Raw genomic sequence first — 13470 nt, 5'->3', positions numbered from 1 at the left:
CAGTGACAAACCTTTGCTTACTTTCTCCTGTGGTCTATAACGTGAATCTGGCTTATTAGGTTAAGGTGCGGTACTTGTATTTGCAGAGAGGTTCGGCCTTTCTAAATTTTGATTTGGTATCTTTGATGATTTCGCAGAAGCCTGTCGAACAAAATTTTGCACAATGAAGTATTTTTAATTTCGGACAGAAAAGATTTGGCTCCTTCTTAATATTAGATGTTACAGAGGGAAGAATAGGCGGCGCTGGGGACAAAAGAGGGTCAGAAGAGGTTCATTTGCCTTGGAAGAGAGGTTTTTTTAAACCTGCATTTCAGGGAGGGGGACAGGCGAGGGCGGTCTATGAGCCAGGAAAAAAAATACATCTTTTCATTAATCTTTGATTTACTTTGTAATGCTAGGCATTTTATTGATTCGGTGAAACTGTCCATAGATTCCCCCAGAGTGCCAAAGGGGTGCATGAAAAAAAAAAAAACATGGCTAGAATCCTTTCTTTATAAGTAGTCCTGTCTCAGTATAAAGTCTAGTACTGTGCTTTGCACACAGTAGGCGCTTTAAAAAATATCTCTTGGCAGTCTTGTGGTGCTCCTGCAAAACTAAGTGACTAGGACCCTCTCCTCCTTTTTCTCCCCGTTTCCATTTTTAGATTCTCCTCACTTGTACATCGCCTTGGCAACGACCCTCTTTGAATCGAGAGGAGGCGTATTTTGGTTTTGTTTCCACCTTGGGTGCAGTTTTGACGGAGGCTAAGAGAAATCGGATTTTAGTTTTCAATCTTGTGTTCCTGGGCACTTTTTCCGCACTCCAGGCTGAACTGAAATCTCGACCGTTTTTTGTTTTTTTTTTTCATGAATGGAGAGGAAGTTCCGGAATCCCATCAATATTTCGATTGCTTAGCCTCTTTTATGATACCAAGGCTGAATAAAATCTCTGCCTTCGTATCAAAACAGATTTCTGTTAGCAGAGGATGGTTTCGATCCATCGACCTCTGGGTTATGGGCCCAGCACGCTTCCGCTGCGCCACTCTGCTACGCGACAAAGACGTTTAAAAAGTGCTTTTAATAGGTGTCATTTCCCGTGGCTATTTTCACCAGCGAGGTGATTCAGGCTACTTTTGATGGTCTTGTTGACAGAGAAAGCCGTCTACACCAGAGAGAGGATTGTGGGAACTGAATGTGGATCCCAACGTTGTATTTTCATTCTTTTTGTTGTTTGCTTGCATTTTGTTTTCCTTCTCATTTTTTTTCCCTTTTGGATCTGATTTTTTTTGGCATGATAATTGTGGAAATATAGAAGAAGGAAATATGGAATATATAGAAGAATTGCACATGTTTAACACACATACACACACACACATATTTGGAACACAAGGTTTTGCCAGGGTGGAATGTTGAAAACTATCTAGACACATATTTTTGAAAATAAAAAGCTTTAAAAATAGCTGTTATTTTTCTTTAGGTATTTCCTTTAGACACACATACACACATATTTAAAATGTAGCTTAGTTTCTAAGATGCTGTTATAAATGTATGTGTATATATGTACGTATACATATATATATTTAAAATATAGCTTATTTAGTTTCCCAGAAAATGAAAGATGCTGTTATAAATATATGTATATATATGTGTGTGTGTGTGTGTTTATATTATACACACACATAATTGTCTTGACATTTCTTATTTTAAAATTCAAATTATTTCTCAACTCTACCTATCCTTCAATATCTTCCTTTGCCATTTTTTTCATGTTAAAAGAATAAAGAAGATAAAGAAAAGGAGCGAAGAGAATATACTGTAAAGTCTAGTTATTACTAGACTACTTAATAAGTTTTATTCCTCTCTGTTTAGCAGCCCTTAGGTGACCATCATGAAGATTCTGAGAAAACTCTTCAGAAACAAAAAGTTGAGTCATTAGTGGCTTCTAGATGGGAGAGTGATATCAGGACTCAAAGAACCTTGAGTCTAGGGAAAAACTGGAAAAGATTTCCCTTCCCTTCCCCACCTCCTTTAATTTGTTTATGCACAATCCTTTCCTATTCAGCTTACCATTAAAACATCCCAAGCTCTCTCATATGGTTACATCAACTCTCCTCTCCTCTCCCCCCACCCCACCATGCTCAAAGGACAATGCTCAGGGCCAATTTCTCTTCCTTTCCCACTTCTTGTCCCAATTCCTTGAGCTTCTTCTGCCTCATCTCTTTTAACTCTACTAAATCTTTGGGGGAGCAGAGGACCCGTCATCCCTGGATGGCCTCTAAGCCTTCTTCTGTTGATTACTTCCAAATTATCCTCTGTATATGTTATTTGTATTTATTGGTTTGAATATTGTCTATCTATTAGATAGCGATTTCCTTGAGAGTAGGGACCGGTATAAAACGTATTGTTTGCTTTTCTTTATATCATCAGACTTTAGTAGGTGCTTAATAAATGCTTATTGAATCTCACTTGGACATGAACTTGAGGAAAATCATGAACTAGAAGAGAAATGGACCATAAAGTTTCTAGAGTCCACATACATATGAATAGAAATCCCTTTGTACAACATCCTAGCGATTGTTCAATCAGTTTCTGTTTGAAGACCTTCCGAGAAAATCTTTTGTTTCCCAAGGTAATTCATTTTCATGATTAGGAGCTATTTTATTTGGAGCCCAAATAGTCTTCTCTGCATCTTCCAGTCTTTGATCCTATGGTATTAGGCAGAAGTCTGAGTTCTCTTTTGCAGGACAAACCTTCAATATTTGAAGACAGCAATGGTGTTCCCTCTAAATTTTCTCCAAGCTTAACACGTTTCTTCATCCCCTCTTCTCTTGAGATAGTTTTCCCAACAACTCACAGGGTTGTACTATTCTCTAATACGCCTTTCCTCAGATCAGGAAAGAATAAATAAAACAGAAACAGAAAAAACAATCATCCCATATGTTTATTGCTTCATGCAAGCTCCAAGTGAGAGAGGAAATAAGATCTTTCTACCAATCAGAAACCCATTCTTTTTGCTTGGTATCTGGGAAAGAAAAGGACTGAATTATCTTCATGGAAGTCTTTTCTATAGACACTTATTTTTGATTCAGTATATAATCACAGACTTCTTTTTGCCACATATCAGCTGACAGGAAACAATCATAAAACATGTGATCATACTCCAAATGAGAAATCAACAGAATTTGCTGCACATGCTCATAAGAATTTGACTTTCATTGGTCAGTCACCTGTTACTAAAGTAAGATTTGCTCCACCTCCTATTGTTGTGATCTTTCTGGATTTTGGCACAAGGTGTAGTTATCATTCTCTATTGTCTATATATGAAAACCTGATAAGGATGAGCACTGAATCTTTCAAGTCATTGATAAAATCATCGAATAGCTGTGCTTTAAGGACAGATTTCCTGAGACTCTCTAATAGTGAAAGGTCACCATAGTTAGTAGGCCTTAGAACTACCATGCTGCTCTCCAGCTATCTTCTTGCCATGTTGTTATGAACCTATTATTTTCATCTTCATTATGAGAACAGAAATCAAGTCAATACAATCATTTCTGATAAGGACAAGTTCATCAATTGTCCTATGACTAGTCACCATTACTGTATCTTCCCAAGGCTAAACACCAGTCTGAAACTCCTAAAACACTATGTTATTTTCGTTTATTAAAATATAAGTTCCACGAAAACAGGATTTTGTTGTTTTTTTTCCTGAGGCAATTGGGGTTAAATGATTTGGCCAGGGTTACACAGCCAGGAAGTCTTAAATGTCTGAGGTCAAATTTGAACTCAATACTCATGATTTCAGGGGTGGTGCTCTATCTAGTACACCAACTAGCTGTCCCCCAGTTTTTGCTTTTTTTATATGAATTTATGAATTATGAATACTATATTTTATATCAAATCATTCGTTGGTATCTGACTCCTTTTAATTGACTGTCATCTGGTTCATAGACAACACAAGAAATCTTATTAATTGTTGAAATTTATATCATATCATGTATTTAAATATATGGATATACACTATAGATAATGTTTATCTGTAGATATATACACATAGAACATTTCTTTCCTCTATCAGTATGATTATTTTATTAGTAATAGAAATTTAGAATGATTTGTTTTTGGTAAATATAATCTGTGATTTTCTATCTCTAAATGTTAAGAGATTATCCCTAGAATTATTCCAGGGAATCAATTCACACACTTTTTACTTCAATTCAGACTGACTCACTTTGATAATTTTTTTTTTTTAAGTCCTCAACAAAGTATTTGTGACAGGACATTAGTTACATCTGTGGGTGTGAAATGGATATTGATTTAAAGGAAAAAGGGAAACAGTGATTTATGAGTGAAAAAGCAGAAGCTCATATTTTCCCTATAATCTCATCTCTTTTTGAGTCTGAAGTAGTAACTTTGGGGTTCACAATTAATTAGAACCAACTGCTGATACAGGAATGATGAGAATATCCAGCTGGCACACAAATTGGGGTTATTTTGTTTTTTTTGAAAATAAAAAAGAGTAAGGTTGATTTTTATTGAAGTTCAAGTCCAGGATTTTCACTAATGAGGCAAGTGTCATAATTAGCATACCACAGAAGTACTTATTTTTGTCATGTTTTCGTGAAAAGTCACAACCATGAATCATAAAGCAGGAGAAAACAGTCTCAAATTATTATTTTATTCCCTCGACAACATCCTTGGCAGGTGATCATTCAGTTGTCTGCAGTCGACAGAGTGTTGGACCTGGAAGGAAAAAATCAAGAAGATTTGAATTTAAATTCAGCTTCACACACTATATGTATCACTCTGGACAAATCACTTAACCACTGCTTCTTTCATTTATAAAACGGGGATAATAGCACCTACTTTCCAAGGATGTTGTGAGAATCAAATGAGATAATAATCGTAAAGCGTTTAGCAAAGTTATATAGGACAGTAGTCCCATATAACTGTTAGCTATTGCTTTTTACTTATTACACAACCACCCCATTTTATTATTTGATATCTTGCTTCTCCATCTGTGCTCGCATGTTCTCTTTCTTTCTGTTATTTTTTTGAAGATTAAGTTCAAATAATTTCCTAAGGAATCCTAGGCCTATTACTTGTGCTTTTAGCCAGTTTCAATGGTCTTAACCGGGTAGAGAAGCAATTCATTGAAATACCCAATATTTTATAATTGCATTGGCCTAAATGTCCACCAGATGGCGGTGATTTCCCTTTTAACCAGACATCAATTGCCTTAAATCTGTTTTTCTTCGGCCAGACAAGAAGCTATTATTAGGTGGTTTAAGTCCATTTAGAAAATGAAGTATTTTCTCTTACACTCCCCCTTAGCCTCCCGCATTATTTTTTCTCCGGAAGGATGGGGAGAGGTAATTTATAAAACCTTAAAACACTTATTTGTAGTGATTGCTCTCTTCAGGGGAAGAGAAAATAAAATCTAGTCTGAATAGTTCTTGCTTATACTGGATAGAGAAGAATCAGAACAACGTGTTTGTGTGTGTGTGTGTGTGTGTGTGTTTTTTTTCCCCGCTTTGGAGATTAAATTAGTCATTTAACTGGTGAAAAGTTGAGGGGTAGCTTTCTCTATTCTTTTCTTTCAACCATTTTGGGATGGATATGAGGCTGTTGTTTTTCTTATTGCATATTTTGTGTACGTGTTGGGGAAGGTGGAGCGAGGAGTGGCGAGATTAGTTAATGTATTATTGAAAAGGACTAGAAGAGTTAAGACCCAGATGAATTTTATTTCTTTCGATGGAAACTAAGATTTTAATGATAATTTCCAGTGTTCACAGATCCACTTTCCTTTCGGAGCAGAAATCTTTCCTCTTGCAACTTTAGAGGTCCATGGAAATAATGACCTTCGTATTTTCCTCCCCCATTCTTCTGATCCGGAGTAATTCGGAAAACCATATTCATTATTCAATACCTTTGTGTTGTAAGAAGAAATGCTGCTTGGGAGAGGAAAGAATTTTTTTTTTACTCAAGTTCAAAACATTGTGCCCTCTCTGAGGCTCGAACTCAGGACCTTCAGATTATGAGACTGACGCGCTGCCTACTGCGCTAAGAAGGCCTTGAGCGAATCCGCCGAATTGTAACTTCTTCAGTAAGAATGTTCTTCGCTTTCAAATCAGATATTATTTTAAATTCTTTCATTTTTCATAATATTCCTTGACATTAATTTTTTTTTTTACCGAGATATTAGAAGGAAATCTTAGGCCTTTTCTTGTTTGTCTATCTCTTGCATTATTTCATGGTTTCTTGAATATGAGGATAAGCTCTCTCTACAAGCCATAAAGGAGATGACATTTCTTCATCATAGAGATCTCATGGAAACATTTTATAGGACCACTATGAAGGGAAATATATTCCATAATTTGTATCCCTTTGTTTTTTGCCCAACATTATTTCCCCAAAAGAATATAAGCTCTTTGAAGACAGTGGCTCTCTCTCTCCTCTCTCTCTCTCCAGTACTTAGTCAGCCAACAAGCATTTATTAACTGCTTACTATAGCCAGGCACTTTGCTAAACTCTGGGGATACAAAGAAAAATACAGCCTCCATCCCCTCCTTTAAGGAGTTCACCTTCTACTTCGGGAAAGAACGTATAAAATAAATTATGTACATACAGGATAAATACAATGTGAATGAATTGTAGTCTCAAAAGGAAGACACTGGGAGGAGTAGGAGGTAGAGGACAGGGAAAAACAAAAAAATACAGATGGGATTTTAGGCAAATCTTGAAGTTGGACTAGAAAGCCAGATGGCCAAGAGGAAGAGGGAGAGCATTTAATATTGGGAGACAGTGAAAAGGTATGGAGTCAGGAAATGGAGAGAAGTTGGAGGAAGAACAATAAAGTCAAGATAAGGTGCCTGAAAGCGAAAGGGACGGGAGGTGAAGACGATTGATCATACTAGTGGTTTAAGAAAACCAGTTTGACTTCAGAATGGAGGATCTATTAGAGTAGGGAGATACTTGAATTGAAGAGATTAACCAAAAAGCTATTAAATAGTCTGTGAGAGAGGTGAGGAGAGTCTTCACACACAAACAAAATGTTCTTTACACCTTGGAAAGAATTGCTATAATTCCCTCCTCCCAGCATGCCCTTTTGTTCTTCCTTTGATAACTCTGGATCATAAGCCTGAGAGCAGTATTATTGGGTCAAAGAATATAAACAAATTTAGTGAATGGGCGTAAGTTATTACAATTCACAACTCCACCAAAAATGCACAACTGTACTTATTTTCCTCTTAACGTATCATTTTTCTCTTTTGTCAACTTTACCCATCTAATTAATGTGGAATGGAACCTGAGAGTTGTTTCAATTTGGATTTCTATTGTTATTAGTTGTTGAGAGAATTTCTAAATAGTTACTGTACATTGAGTTTCTTTGAAAACTTTCTATTCATTTCCCTTGAACAGTTATCAATTGTGGAATAACTACTAGCCTGTGTCATATTGCTATGTGCTTATGTAAATTATGTATAATGCCTCCCATATTGATGGATTTATGTATACCATGTATATCTGTTACAAAGTTCTGGCCCATATTGATGGATTTATGTGTACCCCTTCAGAAACCCACTAATCTGATTTGATTTCCTATTTCCTTTGGTGTTTTCATTTCCCTTCCTGAGATGTCAGGGATCACCTTTTAGGTGGGGTTCTCACCTCCTTGAGAAATCAGGGAGGTCATGACCATCCTATGTTCCAAAACAAAAGAAAGGGGGAGATGTTGGAATCCTTACAAACTGCTAACTCATTAGAGTTGATCTAATTTTACAAGAAGATTTTGGCTAGAACCTGAAACAAGGTACTAAGTAGAACTAATTAGTACAAAGCTTGTGTTTACACCTTTGTGTTCACACCTCCCTTGAAGCTCTTTGGGCCAGAGAGCATTATGGGAGAAAACCCACAATCCCTCTCTTGAAGGAGCATAAATAGAGCTTCAATGGGCCAAAGAAGTTTTTCAGAGTGAAGAAGCTACAAGTCGCGATTTCAGTGGAGTTACGCCAGAAGCCCTCTCTCCGAGGCAAGGCAAGAGAGAATATATTTTCCACTTGGCTGGCTGGCCGCAGAAGAGAGTTCAGCTGGATTGGAGAGGAGTTGGTGGCTGGGCTTCTGCACTTCCCCCACTGAGACCAAGCTGGTCTAAAAGACTCACCAGAAAGCTAGTCGAGCCCCACGTGAAGGAGACAAGAGATTCATCTAGCTTGTCAGTTTTCTCATATAATTCTGCTCTCCTCAATAGTGCCCTGATATAACTGGGATTTAATTCAATTGCTTTGCTACAGTAATTAATAGCAGCATCTTTTTTATCCTGTTTCATTCTTGCAGCAGCTCGGTTTGAAAACAGAACCGATCTATCTTTTTGATAGCAGGCAGGACAAGTCTGAAGAGCTGGGCTATAAGAACTTTCTGCTTCCACATATTCTCCTTTTTTAAACTGTTCATTCCCTTCTTCCTTTAATTTCCCATAAAGATTCCCCAAGTTGGAATCAGTTCCATATATGTCAAAGAAATGTGGATGGTCTTGGGGGAAAAAAATTATTCAAAGACATGTTCAAAGTTAAATGACCATTATTTCTCTTTGAATGAAGCAAGTTTAAAATATTTAGTTTCTTCTGTATTGATTTCTACTACATTGCTCCTACAATGTAGTTGATTTTATGCTGTATTCATTTTTATAATTGAATCTGCATCTGCCTAAAGCCACTTTGCTATATTCTTGAGTTAAGCTCAAGAAATCAGCTTTCCCTCCAAGTTAATTTAAAGATATGATTAAAAGTAAAGTTATCATCTTTGTCTCAGGTGATTCCTAGGACATCTACTTGTTATCTTTAGTTCTCAATAAATTAACTGATACCATGCTCCAAAAGATATATCATCTATCCTTGCCTTTCCTTGTGAAATTAGGAAGGATTTTATCTCCTCCAGAAGGACAGTAAGTCTAGTAGTTCTGTTATTCTAGAAGATTACAGGATATAGATATAGGGGGAAGAGAAAGAAATTAAGTATGACATCTAAATTTTGAGCCTGGATGACTGACAGATTGGTGGTGCCCTCCACAGTGAAAACTTAAGGAAGTTAGGAAGACAGAACAATTCTCTCTCTTTTTTTAAAAATTTTAAATTATAACTTTTTATTTACAAGTTATACGCATAGGTAATTTTACAGCATTGATAATTGCCAAACCTTTTGTTCCAATTTTTCCCCTCCTTCCCCCCATCTCCTTTCCCCGATGGCAGGTTGACCAATACATGTTAAGTATGTTAAAGCATATATGTCCTAACAGTTATTTTGCTGTACAAAAAGAATTGGAGTTTGAAATATTGTACTATTAGCCTGTGAAGGAAATAAAAAATGCAGGCAGACAAAAATAGAGAGATTGGGAATTCTATATAATGGTTCATAGTCATCTTCCAGAGTTCTTTCACTGGGTGTAACTAGTTCGGTTCATTACTGCTTTATTGGAACTGATTTAGTTCATCTCATTACTGAAGATGGCCAAGTCCATCAGAATTGATCATCATATAGTATTGTTGTAGAAGTATATAATAATCTTTTGGTCCTTCTCATTTCACTCAGCATCAATTCATGTGAGTCCAGGCCTTTCTGAAATCCTCCTGCTGGTCATTTCTTACAGAACAATAATATTCCATAATATTCACATACCACAATTTATTCAGCCATTCTCCAATTAATGGACATCTACTCAGTTTCCAGTTTCTGGCCACTACAAACAGGGCTACCACAAACATTCTTGCACATACAGGTCCCTTTCCCTTCTTTAAGATTTCTTTGGGAGATAAGCCGAGTAGAAACATTGCTGTATCAAAGGGTATGCACAGTTTGATAACTTTTTGAGCATAGTTCCAAATTGCTCTCCAGAATGGCTGGATGTATTCACAATTCCATCAACAATGTATCAGTGTCCCTGTTTTCCCACATCCTCTTCAACATTCCGCATTATCTTTCCCTGTCATTCTAGCCAATCTGACAGGTGTGTAGTGATATCTCAGAGTAGACAGAACAATTCTTGAGAAAAGATAGTGAATTCTGTTTGGACATTTTGTGTTTAAGATGCCTATGAGACACAATAATAAGTTAATAATAATAAGTAATAAATTGATGGAGATGAGAGATGAGCTCAGAAAAGGGATTAGGACCCATGGGTAAATAGATTAGACTATCACCAGCATAGAGATAATAATTGAATCTAGGGAGCTGATGAAATCACCAATTTAAAGAGTACAGAGGGAGGAGATGGCCCAGAATACAGCCCTGTGTTGTGTCCACAGTTAGTGTAAGACCTGATTGAAGACCCAGCAAAGGTTACTGTGAAGAAGCAGTAAGAAGCTAGGAGGAAAATCAGAATGGAGTTATGTCACATAAACCTAGAGAGTAAAAAGAAAAGAATAATTAATAGTGTCAAAGGCTTTAGAGATATTTAGAAATATGAGAATTGAGAGAAAGCCATTAAATTTGGCAATTTTGAAGGAAGTTCTGAAGAAATCAATCCCACCTGTATTCTCAGTTTTTCACGGAAATCTGAGTCAGAAATTCCATATTACTCCTACTAACAGATGAGAAAGTGATCTGGGAAAATGCCATCATACATACATTCCCCATGATAATATTGGTGCCCCAAAATTTTAAGTCACTATTAGAAAATAATAGAATGTTAGGAATAGTCAACCATTTCAGGTCTTACAAATAAGGGAATTAAGTAAGCTTATGTCTATGTCAAGGTTTATGTGTTTTACATACAGAAGGAAATGGATAAAAGCATCTTATAATTAGAGTGATAAAAACTACTAATGTCACACTTCCCCCCCCCCTTTCAATTCATCCTACTCTGAACCATAAGAAAGAGTATTTTTTATGACACCACTCTTCCTTTCTTCTGCCTGCTGTATGCCTCAGTCTGTCTCTAATCACATAGCTTCTATAATCATGGATCTCTGCACTCAACTTAGAACATACATTTCTCTCCTTATGACTAATAGTCATTCACTAACAAATAGTTAAAAGATATGAACAGGTACTTGTTAAAGGAAGAAATCTAAACCATCATTACTAATATAAAAATGTTCTAAACTATTAATAATTAAATAAATATAAAGTGACTTTGAAGTTTCATCTTATAGCTATTAGAGTGACAAACACCACAAAAGAAAGGAATGACAAATGTTGGGTTGGCTGTTAATATAGGCATTATGGAAAGTAATTTGGAATTATGCCTAGAAAGTTAGCAAAAGTTTACATATTCTTTACCTCAAAGAAAGAGGGCAAGTATTTAGATGTTTGTAGCAGTACTCTTTCATAATAGCCCAGAAATGAAAATTAAGGGACTGTCTTCTACTGAGAAATGGTGAAGCAAATTTTAGTTTATACTTGTAATGGAATATTATGCCATAAAAAATTGGTGAAATAGACAATTTCAGAGGAAACTGGAAGACCTTAATTGAAACAAAGTGAGAACTACAAGAACAAATTTATACAATGACCACAGTATGTTAAATAACTTTGAACGACCTTAGAACTCTGAAAAACACAATGAATGGAAATAAACATTAACTCATCTCCTGACAGAGATGATAAGCTTAAAATGGGAGAAGAGACATATTTTTTAAAAATATATAGCTAGTATGGAAATTTGTTTTTCTGGGTATGTATATTCATATTGAGAATTTCTGGTTGTTGGTTTTGTTTGTTTGTTTGTTTGTTTTTGTTTTTTGAGGGAGGTAATTGAAAGTTGGGCAATGGGGGAGTTGCGTTGCCCTGATTATACCCATGGTTCTCTGTGCATCTGGTGTTTCCCAGACTGGAATGTAAGTTCTTTGAAGATTCTTTGACTTCCCTTTTGGGATCTGGAGGGCCCATTTGTAAAGTAGGCATTTAATCAGTGGGCATTAGTTGATTTAAATAAATAGATAGATGGGTGGATAGATCGGAAATTACCCCAAAGAATTTAAGAAAAATAGTTCATTCCAACGGGAAGCATTTAAGATATATTTATATATATACAGAGAGAGAGAGAGAGAGAGAGAGAGAGAGAGAGAGAGAGAGAGAGAGAACTAGAGCCAGACAGAGCCAGAGCCAGAGCCAGAGCCAGAGAACGGGTAATATACTTTGTATGAAATAGTAACGCTAGCTCAAGGCTCCCTAGTATTTGGAGGCTGGGACTTAATTGTCGGTTACGCAAATTCCCTTGTTAATGACGGTGCTTTTTTCTACTTCTTATCTAATCTATTAGGAATGTAGTAACTATCTCTTCAATCCTTCTAACAAGTACCTGAGCCAAAAGGAAATTTGACCCCATCCTAGATTATGGGGTTAGAACATTGCACCCATAGCAAAACATGGTTGATAGATTGGTTGGTTTTCAAGAACTCCTTTTATCTCTGGACTGGACGGGGAGGGGAGGGAGGGAGGAGGGGGTGTGGGGAGTTGCGGGGAGAGAGTGCATAGGAGAGAAAGGAAGGGTATATTTGAAAATATGAGGTAACAAAAAAGTTAACAATAATTTCTTTATTTTTCTTTCCTTTTCCTTTCTTCTTTCCTTCATTTTCCTCCCTCCCTTCTTCACTCCTCTCTCCCTTCTTTCCTTCGTCCTTCTCTTCCTCCCTTTTTCTCTTGTTTCCTTCCTCTCTCCGTCCCTTCCTCTTTTCTTTTTATTTCTTCTTTCTCTCTTTCCCTCTCTCTTTCTCCCTCCCTTCCTCCTCTCCTCCCTTACTCCCCTCCTCCCTTCCTCCTTTCCTCCCTCCCTCCCTCCCTTCCTTCCTTCCTTCCTTCTCTGTCCAAGAGACCTTTCTCTCATTCCTATTGGCTTCTGCTTTGAATCTTCTGTTCACACCTTCGAAATGAGAAAGCAGGGACAGAAGGACAGAAAGATACTAGAGGGAAAGAAATAAGATGACAAAACAGTGAATAAAACAGACATATACACACTCACACAAAAGGGACAGGTAAAACCTCCGCAAAAATAATTCACGACATAAAACAGCGATACCATTTCCCGTTGTTGAATGGAAGTTTAAGAGGTAAAGTAAAAGTATTCATTTTAGTGCATTGACAAAAGTGTCAACTGTTTCAATTTAAAGACTTAGAGATAGTGGATCTGCAGAAGTTGTGGTTCAAGCACAAAATGAAGAGAGGGCCCGGTGAGACCTGAGGAGGCAGGGAGGCGATCGTAGTAAAAACTGAAATGTCCAACTATGACTATGCATTCACTAGATTACATCAACCCTAAAGGCAGAGAAAAATTACCAATCTTCCAAGCTCTGCAACAGGAATCCCACATCTCCTGCAACGGGAAGTATGGATTACCCTTCCCGAGCGGTAATGGAATCCGACAATCAACGAATAAGCTTTTAAGTCAGGGGTTCCTAACCTTTTTATGTTATTTTAATGTCACAGACCCCTTTGAAAGTCAGGCGAAGTCTATGGATCCCTATTAAAGTAGTGTTTTAAATACACATTATAAAATGCA

The 13470-nt window shown here is 36.8% G+C and overlaps 2 non-coding genes across 2 annotated transcripts; both read right to left on the bottom strand.

The window, feature by feature from the left end:
- Window positions 1–955: 955 nt before the first annotated feature.
- On the bottom strand, window positions 956–1027 carry TRNAM-CAU (transfer RNA methionine (anticodon CAU)). Its single transcript has one exon. It is a non-coding gene; the product is annotated as a tRNA-Met (tRNA).
- A 4948-nt stretch (window positions 1028–5975) lies between these two features.
- On the bottom strand, window positions 5976–6048 carry TRNAM-CAU (transfer RNA methionine (anticodon CAU)). Its single transcript has one exon. It is a non-coding gene; the product is annotated as a tRNA-Met (tRNA).
- Between the last annotated feature and the right edge of the window lie 7422 nt (window positions 6049–13470).

Source organism: Antechinus flavipes, chromosome 1 (genome assembly GCF_016432865.1).
Source record: "Antechinus flavipes isolate AdamAnt ecotype Samford, QLD, Australia chromosome 1, AdamAnt_v2, whole genome shotgun sequence".
NCBI lineage: Eukaryota > Metazoa > Chordata > Mammalia > Dasyuromorphia > Dasyuridae > Antechinus > Antechinus flavipes.
The sequence above is the reverse complement of the archived record's forward strand: the minus strand, read 5'-3'. Positions and strand labels throughout refer to the sequence as shown.